The 11560-nt window shown below is 36.5% G+C and overlaps 1 protein-coding gene across 2 annotated transcripts in view; it reads right to left on the bottom strand.

The window, feature by feature from the left end:
* Positions 1–10592, bottom strand: part of insc (INSC spindle orientation adaptor protein) — a 64696-nt gene extending 54104 nt beyond the window's left edge. For both annotated transcript variants that reach the window (XM_088610916.1, XM_088610915.1), the window contains exon 1: positions 10395–10592. The gene's annotated coding sequence lies outside the window, so the exon portion shown is untranslated. The remainder of the gene's footprint in view (positions 1–10394) is intronic.
* Between the last annotated feature and the right edge of the window lie 968 nt (positions 10593–11560).

Below are 11560 nucleotides of genomic sequence, written 5' to 3' on the forward strand. Positions count from 1 at the left end.
CAGAGGCCTTAAATGATGAGACTGGTAACGTGTGACAGTACAGCTCACCACCTCCATCGTTCCCCTGTCATTAGACCTCTATCCACCCACTTCTGGGTCATCAATACATACCCTGCAGTTTATTCAGCTCTTTTTAACAAGATATTTGTACTTCTCTCACATCAAACTATTTCGCAACAAGAGTCTCCAAAATCAACAGAGGTGGGAATTCCAATACAAACTGCAATCAATTGCGTATGTCAAGTTGAAAGTGGAACATGAAACTTTTTTGCTTTTCACTGCTTGTGGTACGATACTGTTTTATTTTCATAAGCCATTTGGGTAAAGATGTTCGCAAGCCAGTATCTCTAAATACAGTACCAGAAATGCTTATTATATAATAGCATGAGAAGAGAAAACTTACAGAAGCTCCATTCTCTGCAGAATACATGAACACAAGAAACCTCTATTTCCGGGATGAAGTACTATTTACACAGACACCACAGTGATTTATTTCTTGTGCTACTGAAACAATAATTTGAGAATCACTTTATAAGCAGGAGGTTCTAAAAATACAACCTCAAAGCCCATATTTCCTACACAAAAAATTATCGATCAAATATCTCAATTCAGCTTATAAATAAGTGTAACAAGCGTTTTTTTATGAATGGTACAATCAACATCCTGCAGAAAAGATGCATAGTAAAGCCCTTTCCACACACAGTGGCTTCAAAAAGGAAACCAAAATACTTGCTGTATCTCTCTCACATTTAACATGTACCAGTCTTAGAGGTGACAGAGGAAGAAAACAATTAAACTAAGTAAGGATATCAACTTGTAAAACCCCACAATTTGTACAGTATGCCAACTTTCAATTTATAATATTATCATAGTAGTTTAAAGCCCAGCTGTTTATCCAATAATCAGCAGAAGGAATTATAACAGTAACAGTAACAGTTGCAAAAATATAGGAATGTACAAGACCTCACAACATCCCTATGTAGTGACAAAGACTAAAACCCAACTGGATTTTGTATGAGCTGCAGAAGATAATCATTTTCCTACCACTTTATACAAGTAAATAGAGCAAGAGAAATAGTGCTCACATGCAGTAAGGTCCCTGGAAGAAGTCACACACTTCGTAGACAAAAAAAAGACTTTAATAAAATCACTAATTTAATCCTCTCCATAGGCCTTGTAGCTCAAAAAGACTGCTGTTGGCTAATAACAATTTTGAGTAAAGGTAAGGCTCCCCACTCTGCAGGTTAATCCAATGGCTCCCTGCCTTGTAAAGTGATAGTATGGTTATCTGACACTGATCTCCTCCTGGGAATGCTAGTAAACTATTCAAGGAGCTGCTGAATAATAAAGGATTAGAAAGAAAAACCATCTTGCATGTGTCCAGGTATGTGTCTCAGATCATTTTTCATATTAAAGCCATTAATCATCTGTAATAAGAAAATATGTGTTTTTAAAAGGTGTACAACTGTCTTAGCAAGCAAAACAATAATGAATAACAATAATAATACTCTTATTAGGTTATTTCTACCATGACACAAAAATGAATATTTATTGTCACAATGAACAGCCTTGTTAATCCTGTACTTATGAAGCTCGAAGATGGCAAATCCTTCATTTAAAATGACCTTTCATTTACAGAATCTGTACTGTAGGTCTGCCTTCTAGAAAGTGTCCATAGCCCAGACATCCCATGTGAAATAAATCATAGCCTGAAGAAAAACCCTGAAAATGGATACATGTATTATACTGTATCTATCCATAATAACTGGTTTGATGTAAAAAAGATAACTGTATACTTTCCAGTTTACATCATGAGACGTTTTCCACTGTTTGATGGATGTCTTGATACACTACTCTTTATACATTTTTACAACATAGCAATCACTACATTTAACCATTTTTCTTTAGCATGCTCACTTAATTGATCTCATTTTACTGAGTATGGCTTTAACAAATGATTAAAAAATCTATTTTTCAATCATTTATGTTTAAAGTACAATATAATGGTGTTCATGAATGTCCTTACATTTCTGTACTGCAAACCATGAAAGAAAAACTTAGTCCCAACACTGACATACTGTACATACTGACTTAAAATGACATCCAACTGAAAATATTAGAATACACCTCTTCCTTTCAAATACTTGGAAATATACATACAGCTTTTGAAAACTTCATTTAAATCAGTTATGAGCATGTCTTTTCAGTTAATTGACAAAACGGTGAGTATGCCCTACCCAATGTAAACTACATGTATCCAGGATAAAACTAAACATGTGAGGTATTTATAAGTAACTATATGCACAGTAATCATTCTTTTTATATTGACAAATAGTCAAAGGATTTTGTCTCCCATATGTCCTCCCCTTCCTGCCATTTACTTCCTTCTTATTTGCACATCATAATATTAGCCAGTTCCCTGAGTTTTTACTCAGCAACAGAGCTGCCTTACTAATGGGAGTAAGCACTAGAAACCAAACAATGGAGGTATTTATTGGTTGTTAGGTATATATAAAATGTTGAAACTCATGAAAGGATTCCCAAGGATTTCTCTGAAAGACCTCAGATAAGGAATCTGCTCGATCCACCTGAGGAAGTGACTACAGCACCACAGCATCTGCTTAGAAAGGCAGACACACCTACAGTATCCTGTGTTGACTAGAAAAGCATATGGTTAGAATTAAAGGTGAATTTCTGTCATTTAATACCCTTTGGCTTAATTTTGTGCCAGATTCTGAGCTCTTTCGCATGAAAAAAAATGAAACTATTGTACAGACAGAACTTCAGAAAAGTACAGAATTCCTGCAGTTTGTTTCTAAAATGTTATGTTACAGTACACCACCAAAGGAAGAAAATGCAGATCTGTCTGATAATTCTGGGGGTTTAAGAAAAACACTGCATTTCACAAACTAAGAGTGACTTAGATTGAGATTTTTTTTTCATAATTACAGGGGTGTTTAGTAGAAATCTAGGCCTACCAACATAATTGGGGATATCAGATTTCAGTCTATTCCTTTATTACAGTCTGGTTTGCTTCAAATATTTTGTAGTGAAAATCTTAGATATTCTGTAAGACTATATGCATAACTGTAAATTAAATGAAGTCCTCTTAATGTAAGTAAACAAACCACAGAGACTAAGGATCATTTTTATCTATACATATTTAATCTTCTTCTGGATTTAAGTGTCTTTAAATCAGTTTTTTCCATTTTCACTGTTATGATGCCGACTGCATTAGAAATTGCATAGAATCAAATGGAACTTTTGAAGTTTGATGTGATTTTCACCTTTAATTAAAAAGGCAGTGGAGAGCGTCTGAAATTAAAACTAGTCCAGCGATAACAAAAAGAAAGACAGAAATCCATGTTCCTCACCACTCCCCTAGTTTAAGTTTCCTTAAAAACATAAGTACTAAGATCGTAAACGTAAGATCAAAAGTTGTATGAAATTAAGAATGAATCATCACAAACAGCCTTTAACAAATGAATTCAGTGCTGGAAGAAGGCTTACACTAGATTATTCCAATGAACTGTCACTGGCACTCCTTATCCAGCTTACTCATACAGACCTATTGATTAAATCATGCCACTTAATGAGGTGCCCTCTTTTTGAACACTTTTTTGTCCTTTGAGATTCATTTCAGAACTTCTTTCACTCTCTCCCTTTCGTCTTTTTGTCAGTGGCATTTTAGTCTCTTCTCTTACTATCACGTCTTCCAGTTGGTTTGATCTCTAGCTCATTTATTTCGTCTTCTGCCTCTTCTAGTTACTCCAAGCATGCACCTTTCCATGCTTCCTGTGTGCAACTTTTATTCAACAGCAATGCCATCCTTATGTTCCCAAACATACAGTATGCCGCTCTCCGTCGCAGATTGGTATGGAGATGAGTCCGGCTGTCTCACAGCACCAGAGTTCTGGGTTTGATTGTCTGGTTTTGCCACCGTTTCTCCCATCTCATAAAGACCCCCTCTCCCCATATCCCGCACTCCTCAATAGCCCTCCCATCTAGTGAGAGGGATTTGCAGGCTCCTTTTCCTGCCTTATACCCTACACTTGTAGGATATCCTCAGGCTTACCATCTCCCTCTCTGGGATAACAAGCTTACTGATAACTCAAGGATGACACACATGTGCCTTCCCCTTTTAATATCGTACTTCAACTCCCAAAAGCACTCCAGTCCATTGCTTTTTTGGGGGGTTTTCAGCTGATAATATTCCATCCCTGGCAAAAACCTATGCAATGATAGGTAGAATACACAAACTCCATGCAGATAGCCCCCCAGGTCTACCAGAGCATCAATGCTAACCACTGGGTCACTATGTTGCCTGCTGAGGATTTTAACTGGCCCACATACACATAAACATTGAGCTCTGCTAGCTTTATAACATGTACTGTACTTCAAAACTAAGTATCCCTGTAGTTCCATGAGTTTTTCAGTAACTTTATTGTTTGTATTTAACGATTAGATTTGTATATATGATATAGACTGTTACAAAACTCTAAAAATCACCACAGAGCATATGTTTTGAACTTCTCACTGAGAATGTCTAACAGTACCACCAACAGTAAAATGAAATTGACACACACATCTGTATTGCTCCCCAGAGGGCTGGAATGGATGCGAATGACTTGAAATAATTTTGTACTTGTTATGGAAGCAAGTAAAACACAGATAACACAGGAAGCCAAGGTAGATAGGTCAAAATAATGAGAACTGTTAATTTGGCAATTAGAGTATATAAGAGCATCCACTGTAGTATTGAAATATTGAGGCAAATCTACCCTGTTGCAGAGGAGCTGCAGTTTTGACACATTTAAAATAGCACATATAGCACTGACCACTGAGCAAGCTGATAAGCTTGAACAATTTGCATCACATGTTGTCATCCTGCCCCTTGGTAAGTTTTAATTCATGACATCTATCATCACTTCTCAAAATGCAAAGTTCAAACTTCCTACAAGGCTGAATTCTAGAGAATGTACTTTATATCAATGACACAGTACTGTATATTTGGTTTGTGTCCTTGAAATAAATTAAAGGAAGAGATAACTTGGCACGTGACATCCCGTGTCTCTAATGCCTTTTCTTTGGCATTGATTATTTTGCTCTATCCCCCTCATGAGAAACACTGCCATTTCCACTCTTCCTACACAAAAATTTATATATGTGTTTTCAAAACCGAACACTGTAAAGTTCAGTGGTAAAGGCACTGACATGCTGCCTGACCTCAATTATTTTCAGCAGTATAACTTTGGACAAAGATTTCCAATGTTTTGGAATTCCATTTAATTTGCCTTAAACTGCAACTCTACAACCGCTGGGCTGATTAGCATATTTTGTAGGTTTCTTATTACACATAAGTAGGTTCAGTGTTCATTTTGTCAATCCAAGATGGATGGACAAGCAAAAATCAGATATCAAAATACTTTTTCAGAATTTGAGAAAGTCCTATGCAGACCTGTATCTGAGTGAACATCATGCTATTGGGTCACATGGTATGACTGCCATTTTGGATTCTGGTAATATGTTGAAGGTTTTCAAGGCTTTTCTTAGCATAAATGGTAAAAAGTACAGCTGTGAAACTTCGTGTACATAATCCATTTTCCATTTTTGGTAAAAAGGTAGGTTATATATGTTGCATCTATGTTGTATTTTGTATTATACACCAAAATGGAAAAAAAATCTTGATATGTACTAAATTTGAACTATTTGCTACTAGTGTTATTAAGAAAACTGAATACAGTACATGAAAAATTACTGCCACCAACAGCTAATCAAATTGCAGCTTTCTATACTGTCTATTTTTCTCCAGTGGAGTGTTATTTTCTCATATTTCAGGATGATTGAGGCTTTAGGAATATTTGGATTGTGAAAGCAAGAATGATACTGTAGGTCTTGATGGTCATATCTGATATTTGTAACCTACAAAATAGTACAATTATACAAGTGGTTAATCATCATTTACAAAATACTACAAAATGTAATGAATATTTTTAAGAATGCTAATTAACAAAATGTTCAAATAATTTTCTGTTTCCGCGAGTGAAACCATACCTTGCTGTGCTGTGATGGCATGGAAGCATTAATAGACTTTTGGTCTATTATTATTGTACTAATAAATTCCAGCATGCTTTGGTGAATTATGCAGTGCTGGACTTTAACCTGTGGTCCTACTTACGTCAGTTGAGTGGCAAAAGCCTTTCACTTGCCCAAAACTTACAGGTGTTTCTTCTGTCACTAACACGCAATTATTGATTCAAAAGTGTCCTTAAACTCAAATACACCATTATCACTGACACTAATTTCCAGAGTAATCAGACCCAACATTGCAACCTGGAAGACTTGGTAATTGTGTGTATCTCACACACACACATAAAAAACTCCACTATTTCATTAGAGTCTGCTGATTAGTTGACAGTTGGTGACAGAATCTAAGCATCTTTCAAACCAATCCGAAATAAACAAAACACTTTAATCATTCAAATTCTGGACACCCTGCGTTGTGGTCTTGTCTGACAGGGACGTTTGCCCGACAGTGCTAACGACAGTTGCTTTCATCTTCTTGACAGCTTTCACTTCATCAAGAACAGCTTTTGTAGTGTCCAGTCCTTGACTTCAAAATCAGTAAAGTGCCAAAATAAAGGACACATGAAGTGATGTCACTAGAGCTGTTTGTTGTTGTGATACAGAACGTCATCTCTAGTTCTGTAGTTATAAGATGCATTGAGGGATCCAACCTTTGTTTTCCGTGCTCCAAGTCTGAAGCATAATTGCTGTCAGAAGCTGGATTCCACTTCCTCTTGAAGCAGCATTTTGGGTTATATTCCATGTCGACAGCAACACACTCATTACTGTGTAACACACTGGCTCTGTTTCGGCGTTCAGGTCCCAGGTGTTAGTGGGTTCTTCTTTAAAAGATCAGTTTTATTCACTTAGAATGAAACAGACATTTTTAAAAAACCCAAGCTAGGAAAACAGCATGGACAGAGCGCAATTATACTTCAAGCTGCTTGAATCTTTGGTTGGGTAACATCCAATGAACCAAGGCATATGTGCAACGTTTATTATTTGTTTAGCCTGCTCTGTTTGCAGATTAAAATGTGAATTATATATATGTACAGTATATCTGTCTAACTTAAAAACAAGTATATGTTCAATAATCTTGTGCCGTTATATACAGTAAGTGGTGAGGCACACACCTAAATCCATGAGATAGGTCATAAAAGTGATTGATCTTATGTGATATGCTTTCTGGTATTCCAAAAGGTGCAGTTTTTGGAATTTCTTTTTTGTCTCTTCTGTTTCCTGTTGTGCCATGTATTTATTAAAAAAAACTGTATTTAAACACAACTGATCTAAAAAATTAACATGCTTACAATTATAGTTCCTTTTTAATCTAGGTGCTACCACACCTGCTGCAATAATAAACTGTAAAGGACTTGACTCATGTCTTGAAATGGGCTAAATCCGGATCACCAGTAAATGTACAGTACCTGTTACAGATCAGTGTCCAAAGTAAAAGTACAGAAGCTCATGAGTGAGTATAAAGCTCACATAATGTGCTTTAAAAACTGCATGAGGTGCCCCAAAGAAGTTAAAAATTATTTTGTCTAAATTTAAAAACTTTCAACGTGAAGGGAATGTCTCTGCATGCAGTATGCAATTAAGCCATACCTCTAGACCAAACCTCACTTTGTTTAATAAATCATTAGCTCAATTATAATACAGCTCTGTTCTCAAGTATTATGTTATGTAGCTCTTCCTGTTATGAGGGTCAACAGCTGTGAGTCTGCGTACCGTGACTACTGGCTGTGGATGTTGCTATGGTAATACAGAAAGGAATGTTTTTGAAACTGTCGCAGAATGTGTTATTAATCATTTTAAACCAGCCTAAACGTGCTTTCCTGCAATTCTGACTAGCTCAGTCAGCGGGAATTTGAAATCCTTTCCGTGGAACATTTCTTGTACAGTTTTTCATTGCATTAAATAGTCATATTTCTATTCAGAATTGAAGAGGCAAAGTAAATTCAGGAAGCAGTAAGCAGCAAATTCCTTTTAACTAAATAGACAAAGACTTTGTGGACACCTACACATTTTTTTAATATTTAGTGCTAGTCCACACGTAAATATTACTTCTTATCTGTTGAAATGAACTTGATCCACATTTCCTCACTCTGAGATACTAAGATTAGGGAATCAAGAACAACTTGAGAGTCGTGGACATTTTGGAACTATCTTTGTTCTAAAAATAATACTTCTAAAAACTTAAATCTACTTGTCTAAACTGAAAACAAATCTCACTACACCAAAATATGATTCTCCTACTGTTAAAGAAGGAACTTCTGTTGACATTACAGGTTTATACTGTATACAGTATCTGTGCTGTGTAATGGACTTAGTTGCATATACTGTATACCACTGTTGACATCAATGGTTCATATTTTTTATGTGATCTACAGTGCATATACAAAGCTATGGAGATGCGCCTTTCGCACATACTGTATTTCTGTTTTGTTGCTGAAAATTAGCCAAAGCTATAAAAGTATGCATTAGCCTCCAGACTACTATTACTGCCAAAGCACCTCATGGTTCAGCCTTGACAGTCTAATAACGTGGAGTGGTCATTGGGGTGCTGCATTAATTTGTGGAAATGCACAGCTAAACAGCGAACACTATTTAAATCAAATTGGCATTCCTAGAGAATGGGACTGGTGGCTCTATGAAGGGAAGAACTGTAGCCTGCCTCAGATCATTTAGAACGAATATTGTCAGTCAAAACACAGAGCTTAGCAGTGCTTTATGGGTGAGTAAAAATAAACAGTTTAATTGAGGAGGTCCTTAATTTAATGCCCTGCAGAAAATGTATAATTTAACAATACGCCATAACAGGACTGGAATGCCAAGATGTGGCACATAATGGTGCCTTTTAAATGTGAACTTCCCAGCTGCTTGCAACATGCGACAAAGCAAAGAACTGTCAAACAGCAGAGCTCTGTAGAGAACGTGGCCACACAGCTCTGCAGGTGAGAATTTAAGCCTCGCAGAAACATCAGTGTGCAGGGACCAATGTGGCAAATAGGATTTTTATATATTTAAGGAAAAACATTGTTGCCCAACCAGAAGCAAGTCTCGTACTAAGCTGCAGAATGAAAAACAAAGAGTCTTTCTCAATGAACACAAAAGGGAAACCAGATACCACGAGCTCTTTTCATGCATATGCTCAGCTGTAAGCCGCAAACAGTGCTGTATTCAGAGAGGACCGGCTCTCCTCCCATCTAGATTTCACCCACTTCAGCACATGTCATTAGTGGTGTATCTCTATTCCAGGACATTTACTGTAAGGGAGTGCCACATACACAAACAAGTTTCCAGGCATCTGCAACTTTATTCAGAAACAATTAAAAGTCCTGCTGACTACATGATAACGAAGCAGAACGTCTTGCAACCTGTGCATGTAAGCACAAGGTGATATCATAATGCAGAGACAACTGCAGGTAACCAGACAACCGTACAGTAGTCACAACAACAACAAAAACTGCAGTCACTTCTCTTTGAATAGAAACTCAATTGCCTTGTGCTTTGTGAAGAGCATGCATCGCATTTATGTTTTCAAAGAAGCAAATGTTTACAAATCCCAATGCAAATGGAGACTGGCTGTGTAGTATTTTGGGTTTGGGTTTATTGTTTTGTGTAAAACAAAGCCAAATAGAATGAACAAAGACACCAGAGACTATTAAATATTTACTTCCATCATATTAGGCACTTGTACTGTACAGTATGTTCATCTTGCAGTTTCTATCATTTTTGCAGCTTTCCTATTCTTATACCATGTACAGTATACCATACATTCCTTTGCTTTATTATCAATCAGCTTTGGTTTTACATTGGCAGACTTTTGTTGAAAGTAAACCTTGTACTGTTAATGAGACAAAATGTTGAGTATTATTTTAATGTATCAGAAATAAACAATCATGCTTACATTTGAATATTTTATTTTCTTCCAAGAATTGAGAGTATTTCATTAAAGCAGACGATATTTTCTGACAGACTGCATAAAACCCTTAGCCACAATGAGATAGCAGCTACTTTAAATCAAGTTATCATGTGGTGCAAGATTGATTTACAGGAAATCTGAACATAAGCTGTTTAAGTCAACTCTACAGTAGTATAATTACTATTAAAAATTGCCATAACACATCACAAACCTCACTTTCTGAGTATTTACATTAAGTGTTGGCAGCTTATAGCAAGCACCTGATTTTATGTGTACAGTGTACACAAATGATGTAGTAGTTTCTGGCCCAGTGAGAAAGACATTAAAAAAAGACAAAAATCCAAAATGTTTTAAAAGAACACAGGTTTTTAGACAAAACAAGAACATTTGGTAAACTTACCTAAAGAACCGCCTTGGTTTCACAGATTAAATGTTCCCATTCGTGTCATGATAGCCACGCAAACCTAGCTTAGCACAGTCATTTTTCTGCAGATCCGTCTGATTTCTCTAACATACTGGAGTTTACTTAAAGTCTAAAATGACCTTAGGATTTTTCTTTTGAGAAAAGACCACATCCTTCTGTCAGTCAAGCAGTGCATAGTTTCAGCTGGGCTGCCGTCCAAACAGACATGAAACTATTCTATTTTTGTCAACCATCTGAGTAGTAAGACGGTATTTTTAAAGATTCTGTTTTCAAGCATGTAATTGCACAGTGACCAGTTATGGTCAAGTGTAATTGTAGACTTCATCGGATCTAAGTAAGTTGCCAAAAGTGCAAGGTAAATAACTTTAAGTGTAAAAAAAGAACAAACCACATAAATAATTTTGAAACTAAAATCCAGATGTGGAACAGAAGGGGGAGAAAATGCAGAAATGCCACCACAGCAGATCTTAAGCGTGAATTATATTGCTGTGAAAAAGTACTGAACCTCTTCTACAGATCAAAACTTTAAAGAAGTTTGGTCACTAAACTGTTTTATTATTATTTTCACTCATGAGTATCAGGGTGTCTTATTTCAGGGCAGTCCTGAAAACGGCTATCTTTTAGAAAACTGAAGGAGCTGAAACTTCTGTGTGTGGTTTGAATTACTCAGAAATACATGAAGTGTTAAAGGGGGTGGCATTGAGGTTGCTCCACATACTCATATGATTAATTAGTTGGTGAGACATTATTAATACATGCTGAAAAATGAAGAAAGAAAACACAACGTTTCGGCTGTGGAGCCTTCTTCAGGTGTGAGGGCTTCTTCAGGTGTGAGCCTTCTTCTGTCACACCCGAAGAAGGCTCCACGGCCAAAACATTGTGTTCTCTTTCTTCTTTTTTCAGCATGGTATAAACCTATTACTTGTTCCTTTGCAGCCTACGCATGCTGACGCAGCTCCCCACCTGAACGATTATTAATACATGCTGTTTACTGTATATATAGTTTTTATTCAGGGGAACCCTAAGTTACAATTATAAGACAAGAAACGCAAAGGAGAAATACAGTACAGTACCATCCTGAAGAAGGAAGAACAACTGCACCACACCCCCTTATCATACAAGCTTCTTGTAATAACATGGAA

This window comes from Lepisosteus platostomus, chromosome 18, assembly GCF_059453375.1.
Source record: "Lepisosteus platostomus isolate fLepPlt1 chromosome 18, fLepPlt1.hap1, whole genome shotgun sequence".
Taxonomy (NCBI): Eukaryota; Metazoa; Chordata; class Actinopteri; order Semionotiformes; family Lepisosteidae; genus Lepisosteus; species Lepisosteus platostomus.